The sequence below is a fragment of the Prosopis cineraria genome, unplaced genomic scaffold (genome assembly GCF_029017545.1).
Source record: "Prosopis cineraria cultivar Desert tree isolate PC_DT_omini unplaced genomic scaffold, ASM2901754v1 PC13, whole genome shotgun sequence".
NCBI classification, from domain to species: Eukaryota; Viridiplantae; Streptophyta; class Magnoliopsida; order Fabales; family Fabaceae; genus Prosopis; species Prosopis cineraria.
The window spans coordinates 34,527,585-34,539,866 of record NW_026555344.1 but is presented as its reverse complement, the minus strand read 5'-3'; positions in this window follow the sequence as shown (position 1 = coordinate 34,539,866).

Here is a 12,282-nt window from a genome sequence, read left to right as displayed (position 1 = left end):
AGAGGGCTCAAAGTTTTCATGTGGATACTTGAATCGCTCAAATTGGATGTCAGATGGTGAAACAACACACTTGAAAGTTCAAAGTGCTTCATGACAGCATTGTGATTCTTGAAGTAGTGTGCATTATATATTATGTAGGTGACAGTATAGCGTAGTGCCTGTGCCTTTTTGAGACTTGTCCTTTTATGCCATCCGCCGCGATGGGTGGATAGGTCAGATTTTTGAAAAATTTCCAATTGTATTAGATGTTTTCAAGTGTTATTTGATTTTCATGCTTTCATTATCATATTTAATTAATTTTGAACTACAGTTTGAGCGTAAACAACATATTTTAAAAAGGATTTCTTAGGATCCCATTGTTTTAACTAATTACTTTTTAAACCTTTGGGTTGTGATAATTTTTTCTTGAGATTTTATCTAATCCTAGTAATTACAACAGCATGTAAGAGTGTTATCCTGGTAATGCAAAGGTGGACATTATATTGACATGTCATGCCACGTGTCATTGTGGGCCTCACATAATGTTTGTCAGTTGAAGTTAATGGTGGCCTACTGAATGCTCAATTTTTAAAAGTTCGTGATTTATTTTGCACTATTTAATAGTTTAGGCTACTAGATGCTTCTCGAAAAATAGTATGTGGCCAAATTTGCACTTTACCCAATTAACAATGGTGTGTATAAGTATTTATTAACTTTTAAAAAAATATTAACCTTCTCCAATTCATTAAGTTCTATCTTTAGAACTTAATAGGTCAACGTCAGACTATTTTAATAAATTAAAAAAATGTTAATTTTTTTATAAAGTTAATAGGTATTTATATTCTGTTGTTTGACCAAGGATATCAGGCTAAAAGTTCCTAGAAAAGAAAAGTTGTTGGATAATTTGGTATCTTAACCTGTGGTTAAATTGTAATGTGATATACTTTAACCAGTGAAGTTTTTGACTAATTAAACCTAAGTAAGTCAACGTTATTGATTGGGCATTACAATTAAATGAAAAGTGCTTTTGACCAAACAAAGATGTTTGGATTATCTTGGTTAAAAAAAGTGATTTTATTTAAATGTGATTTTATTTAAATGTAAAATAAATCACTAAAAAGATTATGACTAATTAAACTGCAAGTAGATGAGGACGTGTTACCGAGGGTATTGTTGGTATGAAATTTTTTATTTGAAGCCCGTGCTTCTAACAGATAATTCTCAACAAAGAATACAGATGAATCTTTTTTATTCTTTCAAGCAAATAATAATACCCACCTTAGTTTAAATCCGTCCTCCATTGTGAGGACATTGTCACCAGACAATCACATTTTCTTCCAAAAATTAAGTTACTCCATGTGTTTTAAATATCGGGTGTTTCTAATTAAATTATACATTTATTTAAGTTGTTATCTTCTTTTTCTTTTTAGGAACGGCTTTAACCCTCTTCTCGTGTTCCCAAGCCCCTAGTTGGGAGCTAAACTTCATTTTGCTGCACTCTTTTGCTTTATTTATTTAAAAGTTGTTTTACATTAAAAAAATTAAATTATACTAATTAAAAAAAATAATTAGGCTGTTAAGATTTTAAAATTTTGGGTAAAAGTATATTTTTGCTCTTGAAGTATTCTCTAAAAAGCACTCAACCCTTAAACTATTGATCAGAACAGTTTTACCCTTAAAGTAATTAAAACAAAGCATTTTTGCCATTTCTATCTAATAATCAACGTTGGAGTTCTAATTAGTTTTTTCTAATAGTCAATATTGAGAATTTGCCAATAAAAGCAAAAGTACTCCGTTTTAATTACTTTTAAGGTCAAAATTGCTCCGACCAATAATTTAAGATATTAGGTGTTCTTTGGAGAATATTTCAAAAGCAAAAATATACATTTATCCTAAAAATTTTCTAACTTCACCTTTCTTTAATACTAGCAATCAATAATTATTTATTAGGAAAGAGGCAAGTAATTTCGATATACTCTTAGAAGCATTTAAAGTATAAAATCAATGTAAAAGAGCAAATTGGCCCTAAAACTATAGATATAAGAGTGTATGGGATTTTAAATTTATTTTAATACAATGTTTTTTCTTCAATATTTAAAAATAGTATAATTTGGCCTCCACTGTTAACCAGAATTAACTTTTGTCATTAGTTATTTAGAAAATGACAAAAAAAACCTTAAAATTTATACAAAATGGCCAAAAAATTACAATAAATGATGTAAAAATTACAAATAAGGATCTAAAAAATTACAAAAAATGACTAAGAAATTTTTATTAGTCTTTTTCTATAATTTTATAAGTTTTTTTTATTTTTTAATCAACTAATTATTAAAGTTAACTTTTATTAACGGTATGGGCTATATTACATTATTTTCAAAAGTTAAAAGGGAATATTGCATTAAAAATAAATTTAAAGTCTTAGATGCTTTTGGACCTACAATTTAAGAAGCTAATTTACTCTTTTACCCATAAAGTTATTAGTTAATGACTATTAAAATTTTATGAAATGTATATATATTCAAACGTAAGATTTTACAAAAATAATAATATATGCTTGATTTTTCAAATAGAGGGAGTATTTTTCAAGAGTTTATGAAGTATTAAATTTTTTTTGAAAGTATACTTTTTTCCAAATTTATGATATTTATTAAAAATATAAATCAAAGTAATTTTTAAATTTTTATGATAATATAACGTAATTTTAAAATTTTTATGATGTAACAAAAATTACTTATAATAAGATTGTAGGAAGTATTACTTTTATTAATTAGGATAGTATGAGAGCGTATGTCGCTTACACTTAAAATAGCTAAGTTAATACTAATAGAGCTAGTAGCAACCTAAGTCATTCTTCACTAAGGAGGCTAATTAAGGTTAATTAAGGCTAAACTAGTGAGCTAAACTAATTAAGAGTTGATTGATTTTAGCTAATTAAACTAAGTGGACAAATTTAATTAAAAATCTAATTAAACTAGTGAAATGAAAATGGGAGTGTTTTAACCCTTTCTAAAGTGGAGTCCTATGAGTTGTGGGATGTTAGATTCTTTGTCTAATCTTTTTAACTAGGCTTAAGTTAATTTTTAACTCTCTTGATCAAATTAAACCCCTTCCACAATTTTTATAAGTGTGTCTTCCTAACTAATTCAATTAACCAAGTCTTTGTACAATTTTGTACAAGTCCCTAATCAATTTTTTAGTTAAGTGCAAAGTGATCAAAATTCTCCTTAGGTTTCCTCTATGTGCAACTCGGCATGTGGTAAGTCTAATGCATAATTTTACATAAATGAAATTTTATCAAACACTAACAAAACATATTTATGCATAGCCAATATAAGACACATTCAACACACATAAAACATATATTTATATAAATTATAATGTATTAAAAAAAATTTTCAGCAACTACACAAAAGGGAATAAAGTGAAAAAGTACTAAACCAACAAGTTAAATATGAATTTTGGTCAATAAAAACATGATATAAACAATGCTCCTAATTTAAGAAAAAGATTACATCAACTTAGGTTTAATGGAGAGTAGTCATAACCCTTAACCTTCTTGAGGCACTTTAAGATTCCTCTAGCATCCTTTCCTCCTAGAACTCTTTATAGATTTAGTTTTTAGTCATCTTGAAACTCATTTGAGCACAATCATTCCACCATGGTTGAACCATACTCATGAATACCTTGAGAATTTTGAAGCCAAATCAAGAAAATGAAGCTTGAGGTTTGAAGAGTGAGTGTGGAAGAAGAAGAATGGTGGAGTCAGATTAGGATTTTGATGGTTGGATCATGAGGTATGGAGGAGAAAAGATGAGATGGAGATGAAGAACATGAAAAATAATGGAGAGAAAATGGAGAATGGTGGAAGCTAAAAAATGAGAGTGAATGAAGAATGAATGTTGAAAATAAAGTTAGGGTAGTTTGATTCAAGTCTAGGGTGAATGAGCCCAACTCTAATGTAGAAAGAATGATGAAAAATGAGCTAGGGTAACTTATTATTTACCATGATAGATGGACGAAAATTTAGATGAAAATGATCTGAAAATTGAATTAAATAAGGCTAAAGGTAATGGAAAATTAAGAGAGAGAGTGAGTGGTTTAAAGTATGGCACAATATGTGCAAGATCATGCAAGACTTGTACTTTCACCACAAAACTCAAGTGTTTTGCCTCTTGACTCATCTATTATTCCAATCCAATGATCCTCATGTGTCAAATTTAAGGTGTGTAACCCTACACAAACAAATGTAACACACAAGATCAAAGTTTAAAGTATATAGATAATAGTTTGCATTTCAATTAAAATTAATTCCTGAATGTGGCACGATGCAAATTAAATAATGCAAACCAATCTTGACATCATAAAAAAGGTTAGGGGCGTGCTATATGGCCTAAAAATTGTAAGTCCACACATGCACAAAAATAACCTAACCCAAGTGCAAGAAAACAAGTCAACCCGAAATTTTGACTTTCCAAAACAGTCAACTTGTGAAATAAATTATTCTCAATCTAAAAAGATTTTGAGAAATATAATTAAACCATTTTTCTTCTGGACAAAATATGCATCTGAATAATTTTGTCAAACATTTTCTTAAAAATTTAATTTTATGACCCAAAATACCCATAATACACAGAATCCTACATTTAGGCAGTAGTTTTTCACAATTAATGCAATAAGTATGCAATTTGAGTAATATAACATAATTTTTAGTTAATAATAATAAGAAAAAGTGGTGTAATATATGTGAGTTATCATAATATAATGTAGCTACTTGGCCCAAAAAAATACAATGTAGGTAAGGCCAGTTGGTAGGGTAATATAATTAGTGGCTAGCATTATATTATGGCTTTTAGAACTCCCCTTTTCTTGAACAGTGCTAACCTTAGCTTGATTAATTTCCATAATCTTGTCTAAATTAGCCGAATCCCCAAAAATTAGGTAAGAGGCTAGAACTCTTAAGAACACATGAGAGAGTAGAGTATTAAATGAGAGAATTTAAGAGTTTTATTACTTTTCTTGATGGTTATAAATGAGGGGTGAAGGGGTATTTATAGACTTCTCCTATCTTCAAAAACTTCCCACCTCCTTAATGGATGGTGACCATGAATCCAATCAATAGTCCATAATGAATCTCTAAAATAATTTTTGGTAATATCTAGCTAGCTACTTTAGATATTTACGAGAAGAATTTTAGAAATAAATAAGAGAGATATTTCTAGAATAATCTAGATACATCTTGCACTTTTTTATATTACTCTAAAGATATCTAGGTCTTTTTGGATCATACTAGTGTATTTCAGAAGTTTTCAGTGCCTTCTTGATTGTTCTAATCACTCAAGTCTCCTCCGAATCATTCCAGAAACTTCTAGAATATATTATACTCACAAATTTCTTGATTTGTCACAATGAGCTCTTGTACCTAGATAGGTGACTTGGGGTGTTTGTTTTATTTATAATCCCTCCATTTAATATTAAACATTATAAGGCATTTTTCTAAAGGCATCATTAAAAAAAATAAGAATTTTAGATCTTCCAAAGTGTAATTAATAAAGAACAATATCATTGAAGGCCCACAGCACACATATATTCATAGCCCTATTATTAAAAGGGCATTATCACACAAAAACACATATTCATAAAAATAGGGTTCAATATAGTATAGTCTAAATTATTTTGCAAGCCTTAAAGACCTTGATTGCAATAAGAATTCATTGTGAAATGATGCAAACACCACTATCTCTCTCTTTATTTCCTTTTAAAAAAAAATGTCATTGTCACTAACGGTCAAATGTGTCAAGGAAAAATTTGAACCTTTGACCCTTTGATGGTTAGAAAATAATGTTACCACTAAACCCCACCAAAACACTATAATTATAAAATATTATAAAATGTATTATATATATTATATTTTTTTTCAGCATGTATGAAAGTTGCTATTAATCGCCGGTATATTATTGTTAATACTTGAATATTCAAATATAACTTGTTTATAAATAACAAAAAATTAATTTTTAAAAACATAACTTGTTTATTTTTTTTACAACTTCTTCCTTCAATATTGATAATTATCTATATTATGCTAAATAAAAAGTATATATGTTATAAATTTATTTTTCAAATATTTCATGGATTTTTCTTAATTAAGGACTCCTTATTATTAATATCTAAACATTCACTTGTAAATATTCAAAAATCACTTTTAATTTTATTTTGAAGCATTTTCATAAACTTTTGTAATTATAGACTCTCTGTTGTTAATATCAAACATTTACTCATAAATTTTTGAACATGACTTGTTCACATATTAAAAAAAAAGTTGTTAATTTTTTAAAGACCAACTTGTTCTATTTCTTATAAACTTGTTCCGTGAATATTGACAAATTATTATCTTTATCTAAAAAATATATGTTGTAAATTTATATTCTAAGCAATGTGTTTGGCCCATATCATCTCTCAAAGGATGAGGATAATACTAAATACTTTTAATTTAATTTTTGCCAACTATCATGCGAAAATCTTAATGGAGGCCACACTATATGGGTTTCACAATTTCCTACACTCACTTGGATGAACTCTCACCTATCATAATCATACATTTTGACTCATACTCAAAAACATGTTAAAAGCTATAGACATACTCAACTTATCCTTATAATCATGCTCATGCTCAACGTAAGCATACGAACAAGAACATGCCTTGATAATATGCAACTTTGACATTCATCCACTTTATAACAAGCATATAATCAAACATTAATGCAAGCAAAGCATACACAAGCTAGTTCTAGCTCTTATCGTGCAATATAACATTCTAAATTTTTAATTCTTGAATTAAATGAATTAATCAAGGCTAATTTAGTAAGATTGAGTGTTTATAATATGAGGATGGTTAGATATGGCTAATGGGCCTATTTGAATGTGGTTAAAAGCCCTTGGATTGCGTCCGAAGGTATGATAGGCCCACTGGGCCTAATATTGTTGATTTTGATTTAGGCTAGGCCATTCTATGCCATTGCCATGGTGGATGGTCAAAAATTTGAATAATAAGATCACACACGTGAGTTGCAAACAAAGAAGGAGAACGAGAATAGAGAGAGAGAGAGAGAGAGAGAGAGACATAAAAGAAGTATTAAAGGCGACTAGGGTTTGATTTTTCATATTTTAAGAGTGATTTAAGCTTGCTTCCAACAAGTTACGGCTTTTATACTCTCTCCCTCTTGCTCCTTGCATGTTTAAAGAAAGGTTTTGGGGGTGTGAAGTTGTTTATTTCTATCATGGAGACCTTTTGGTCAAACATATTAGTTCTAATAGGATCAATGGAGTTGTTTTAAGTTTCTAAACATAAGGTTGGGTTTATTTAAGGATATATGTATGAGTGCTCAAGTTTGATCTACCCTAGACACTTTTAATGAAGGTTTTGAGTTGTTGGGTGTTATAATTGTTTTTATTTAAGTTTGTGGGATCTAAATGGAGTTATGGAGTGAATAAAACCTATTGGATGTAAGAAAATGAAAATTGGTTGTTATCACTATTATTATTTAAGCCTAGGATCTAAATGGAGTTATAAGAGTTAATCAACCCATTAATGTTATAAAATTGCAAGAGTTTGGAATTTAGGCCTAAGTAAGTGTGAATTTAAAAAGTTGGAAATAGTATTTATGGTAAATTAATAGTGGTAATTATCATTGTTAATTGTAAAACTAATCTCGTTGAGCACCAATTAGCTTAATCTAGCTCGAGAGACAAGTTATATAGAGGAAAACTTTTGATTTCTTAAGGGTTTGATGTAATTAGGGGATTCTATTTTGTGTTAATGCTTGTTTAATGATTATTAGCTATTGTGTGAATTTGAAAATATTTTCAAAGTTAAATTTGATATTTTTATGATTTGAAAAAAATGTTGCAAGTGTGGAAAACTTTGAGTTTTGAGTGGTGGTTTGATAATGAAATGAATGTGAGATTTTGGTAAGTTAATTCCTGATATGAAATCAAGTATGTGTATTGTTTATGCATTGAGGATTTTGGCACGATCATACATGGGTGAGAGTTTGCCCTAGGAGGAGTTTAGTGATAATTCTGTCCTTGTGGATGTTATTAACATCATAGGTGGCCTTAATATTTAGTTTAGATCGAGCATTCCTTAACATTCTTCCTGTATTAGGTGTAAGGTAAGGCTCGTGACACTTGAGGAATTTGAGAATAGGAGAATTCATGGTTCAAGAGTTAGCGTAGCACTTTTGGCTAGGTAGCTCATTATAATTAGTGAACTTAGGTTAGTCCATTAATATGGACATAACTCTATTTGATTGTCAACCCACAGATTCACTCAGTAGTATAATAAGGGGATAAGTGTGATTTGATTATTCATCAATTATGATATATATTGTGCACATAATTGACTTTAGTTGCCTGCTTTGCATGCCTTATTTAATTAATGTGTATGTACACAATTTAGAGTTTCATTGGTTACTAACTGATTGTACTCACCTCCTATCTAACATTTTATAGGAACTAGCTTTTGATAGGACAAGGAAAAAGCTCTTAAGGCTTAGAAATTTGTTTTCCTACGTTTAGGCCTCTTATTTTGATAATTATATGTGTAATTGTTATGATGTTGCCAACTAGGGTCGTTATTTTGAATACTGCACCATTGCTTCTTTGTGATTGATGAATGTATTTTTGTGCCCTAGGCTATGTTGTATGAGGAATAATTGTTTAAAAATAGGATTAAAATATTGGTTCAAATATGTTTATGGTTATTTCCATGAATGTTAAATGTTTATTTTGGAAATTCATGCTATATACATGCCCTTCAATTTTCCTAAAAAACTGGGGTTACAAGTGAAAATGTAAATTATTTTGTATGTGTCTATTTTGGTGCACTATATAGGTTGTTTAAGTCTGTAAAATGGTTTAGGTGTGTTTGTGAGCTTTTGGCACTTCAATTTTGGTTGAACACCTTGAAAGTGTGAAAGTATGAAATGTGGTAGTTTTAATTCCAGGTGTTAACTTTATGATATGATCTAATTTGTAAATGAAACCAGAATTAGATAGTTCCCTAAATGAGTTTTCGATGGGATTTTATATTACTTTAATCGATCATTAGACAGAGGTTTGGGATGCATCATAACCTTGGCCCTAGGTCTAAATGTGATGATAAAATGCTATCACTAAAACTGTGTAGTGCATCAAGGTGCATGACATAGAAGAGCACATGCCACGGTGCACAGATGCTTAGCAGTGATGAATGGTCCTAAAAAGTTGAAAAATGCTATTTTTAACTATATTTTCCATGTGTCCAGTTTCAATCAGTATCCCTTGCTTCTATAAATTATTTAATTTAATTTGTATATGATTCCATGACTTGAAAAGTCTATTGGCTTATTTTAAAACTTGGGATTTTATTGAAACCAAAAATGTCAATTATCAATATGGGGTTTCAATCTTTTTTAAGTATACTAGATTTAATTACTCGATTTTAAACTATTCTACTTTGGTAGAATCTAGTAGGGGCAATATATATGATATTTGTTTTATTTTGGCATGTTCAATTCTAATAACCATAGTAGAACTTTGAGTTAAGCTTTTCCCTCTCTACTATGGTTAATTTCTTTATAATTGTGGTTAATTTTTATTTACCATGGTAAGGTTATTAAAGTGGTTATCCTTAATTACTATGATATGGTTAAGTATATGTAGTAATTTAGGTGATATTACATGCAATACTATACAAGCTCATAAAATGCAAACAACAAAAATATACTAGAATCTAACTCCAAGATATCTCAACTCTTAGTTTACCACACCAAGAGTAACTTTGATTTTCAAGGGAGCCTCTAACAAGCATAAAAAACTCTGAAGGCAGTCAATTTAAAATTAGGATCATTAAACATCATGAATGACTTATCGTCATTAATTAACTCGTTATCAAAGTTAGGACCCAAGACTCCCCTTAGGGTCATTAGCTATAAACAACATCATTTCTAATTTTTGTTAGCTTATTTAACCTCCCATTGGCCTAAACAACATTATTAAACTAACCTATCAGCATTAATTAAGTTACTTAGTATTAAGTAAGCTTAAATCCATCATTAATTCCATTAAACCCCTTCATTAATTAAACCCATGGATAGAAACATGAAAACAACACCTAAGACTCATTGAAGTTAAAGGGATGGATAGAACTTGGCTATAGGTTCGGATACAGATCTGGCCTAATTATCGTTATAGGGTTAATAGAAGTTAAATTAAAGATTTACAACTAAATTGGTGATTGTTGATTGAGTTTTGAGGCTTTGTTTAAATTCTAGCCTCAAATGGAAGGGTTTAAAGTGTGAGAACTTATATTAATGTTTATGGGGTTTGTGAAAGTTGTAGGATGCTTATGGAGTTGAATAGACTTGGAATTGTCCAATAATAGTGGTTAAAGTTTTATGTTAGTTTAATTGTGCTATTAAGTACTTATGTTTAGTTAGGAATTGATATATAGTGTTTAATCTTATATATTGATGAGGCTCAAGTGTATATTGATTAGTTGAAAGTGCGAAGAGTGATAATTACCCTGGGTAATCCTCGTGTCTAAAGGGTTGAGATAACTAAATAATTCATATTATTATTGACTTGTTTAACTATTTACAAGTAAATTGTGAATTTAAATGTGATATTATATGTTAGTATGATTTAGAACTTGTAAAGTGGGAAAAGAAAATGATTTTGAGAAAATAATATGCATTTATTAATTGTATTTCTAAATAAATGTTAATTGATAAGAGATTTGAATATGATAAAGCATGTCAGTTGTCTTAGAGAAAAGTATGATTATGATAGTGAGGGTGGGGAGTTCACCCTAGGTGAAATAGTGAGGAAATCCATATAATTTTTTGTTGACATCTTAGGACGCTTGATATATCTAATATTATCTTCTTTGCAACCAAAAGGTTGTGGTGTTAGAGAAAACACTCCTTAGCATATGAAGGGTGCTTCATTGGAATAAATAACACCCCTATTATGTGTGTAATAAGGAGAATCTATGGCTGTGAAGTAGGATAGAATGCCTTTAGCCTAATGATTCTTCTATGAATGGTGGGCTTGGATTGACATATTTTAGGGTTAGTTTAGTGTGGTAGCCTACGGATTCAGTCAGTAGTTGATATGGAGGTTCGAATGAATACTATAGTAATGCTTGTGATATTGCGATTATATTCATTATAACATGTTTTATAATCCTACTTTACACACTTGTTCATAGTTTTTCTTATTAATGGACAGTTGTGAATTATTTTAGTTACTAGGACTTTGTCTCATCTCGTGGTTACTATTTTCTAGGTTCAAAGACATATGGGAGACAAGGGAAAGACCCAAGCCAAGAATAGTCAAATTGCTATTGTAATGACCTATTATTTTGAATTGTGTAATGAATACATACTTGTGTATATATTTGTAAGTTGCTAACTAGAAAAGTATATGCATTTTGGTTGCACTTATGTGATTTGATCTTGTGGGTATCTTAGCTTAAATATTTGTGTTTCTATTATATATGGTAAGAGGGCTAAGATACTAGAACAAATTCATATTGTAATTTTGAATTGATGTGACATGTAGAATTTGGCCAAAGAAATTGATTGTGTGCATATGTGAAATGTATCCTTGTACCATAAGGATATGAGTGTTTAGGTGGTTAAATTTAGTTTAAATGTGGTTATTATAATTGCTTAATTGAGTGCATATTGATCCATTAGATGTGGTTGAGGTCTTGGTTGGGTTAATGACATAAGTTTAGTAGTCTAGACCCTTGATGGCTTGTAAATGACATAAAAGTGATCATTTGACATTTGGGTGTCTAATTTTTAAATGAAATGTTAGATTGAAGTAAAAATCATGTCATTTGTTAGAATGTGAAATAAGCTTTGTATAAGCATTTGAATCACTTCAATCGGATATTATATGTGAAAATGGCACACATTGAAAATTTGCCCTTAGAGAACTGTCCAGATAGTAAATGCTATCATGTGCGCCACAGCACATGATGATATGCCATGATGCATAGCACAAAGCGAGACTTTGCCTCTTTGTACACTAGCTGCGGCATATGTGTTAGTTTGAGCAAAAATGACCTTTTTGCCCTGTTTTCTTGTATGATTCATTTTTATATTATTTCATGCTTCCGTTGTTAAACCTTTATCAATTTGAGGTCAAACTAATGTTTGGAAGGGTTTTGGGATCCTAAATGTTATCAAAGTTTTATAAATTTATTTTTAACCCTTTTATAATTAAGGTAAGCTTTGGAGTTTAATAATTCCTAAT